The sequence below is a fragment of the Echinops telfairi genome, unplaced genomic scaffold, assembly GCF_000313985.2.
Source record: "Echinops telfairi isolate 266 unplaced genomic scaffold, ASM31398v2 ScPeMD7_7468;HRSCAF=8506_0, whole genome shotgun sequence".
In the NCBI taxonomy this organism is placed as follows: Eukaryota; Metazoa; Chordata; class Mammalia; order Afrosoricida; family Tenrecidae; genus Echinops; species Echinops telfairi.
Window position 1 is genome coordinate 63,528,695 of NW_022111369.1, and position 1,395 is coordinate 63,530,089.

The following is a 1,395-nucleotide window of genomic DNA, read 5'->3' on the forward strand; positions in this document are numbered from 1 at the left end:
AAAAAAAAAGAAGCGAGGGTGGTGAGACGTCATCTCATGTTCTTTGGACGTGGGATCAAGAGGGACCAGTCCCTGGAGAAGGCTTCGTGTGTGCTGATGTAAAGGGTCGGTGAGAAAAAGCGGAAGATCCCTAATGAGATGGGTCCACACAGTGACTGTCCCAATGGGTTTGGACATGCTGTGAGCATGGCGCAGGACCGGGCAGTGCTTCTTTCTGTCATCCATTGGGTCACTGTGGGTTGGAACGGACTTAGCAGCACTTAAGCATGTCACTATTATTCCAACTGGAAGGCACAAGGAGGTACAGGGGAGCAACAACTGGGAGGTAGCACAGCTGGGACTCCTTCGAGGTGGCCTGCCTCCAGGGCTCAGGCTCCGTGCATCCACAATAGGGAGACTCTGGACAGATGAGCCACATCAACAGGGAAACAAAAGAGAGGTAAGGACAGGCCCTGGAGCAAGGAAGGGAGAGGGACACAGACGAGGAGCTGTGGGGAGGCAGGAGGGAGGACCTGGCAGAACAGGGTGGAGATGGATGGAGAGCAATATGGGTGGGAACCTAGGTCCTTGCCACAGGGAGCTTGGGCCACAAGAACAACCACCTCCTCCCCCATGTGCCGAAGGGGCTCTCCTTTCCTGATGGGGAGGGGTTTCCTGGTGTGTGAGAGCGCCTGGGCAGCGAGGGTCTTGGCAGCCCACAGGGTAGTCTAGTAAGAGCTCCCCCCAGCCCCTTCACCTCCTCCCGCTGCTCTCTCGGCCATCTGCCTAGGCTGCCAGAGACTCAGAAACACAGCATCTCATGACTCATTCACCCCTCTCGGAGAAACAAAGAACATCAAGTCTCACAAAAGCAGAGCACTGGGGTTGATAATGAATGTGGCGCTGCTTCCGTTTATGACCTGGCAATGCCGGCAGACAGGGCATGTGGCCAGGTTCTCAGTGTGAGCTTTCAGGCTGTCCACCGCCAGTCCTGGCTCTCAGGGTTCAGCGAGACAAACCAGTCCTGGCTGCAGGCCCCGAGGAGCAGGAATGAGGCCCTCGTGGGGAAATCTGAATTGAGAACACGAGTGGATATGTGATTTGATTTTGTCTCTAATTTCTCTGAAGCAGGCCTATGCTTTATTTCACTCACAAATACTGTCGGGAATCATCCCCAAAGTAAATTTCCTATTGCAACATTTCAATACTTCTCTCCATAACTTCTGACACACCAAGTCCTTTTATTGCAAAACACAAAACCAGACCACTCCTGACATGAACGGATTTTAGGCTTGTGACACGGCCCTATTCTCTACTCACCCTCAAGAAGAGACCACTGAAGATATGGGTGTTATAGCAAAGTGTGGGGAAGAAACCAGCGGTGCCCAGCTGCCAGAAAGAATAGCATCTGAAATC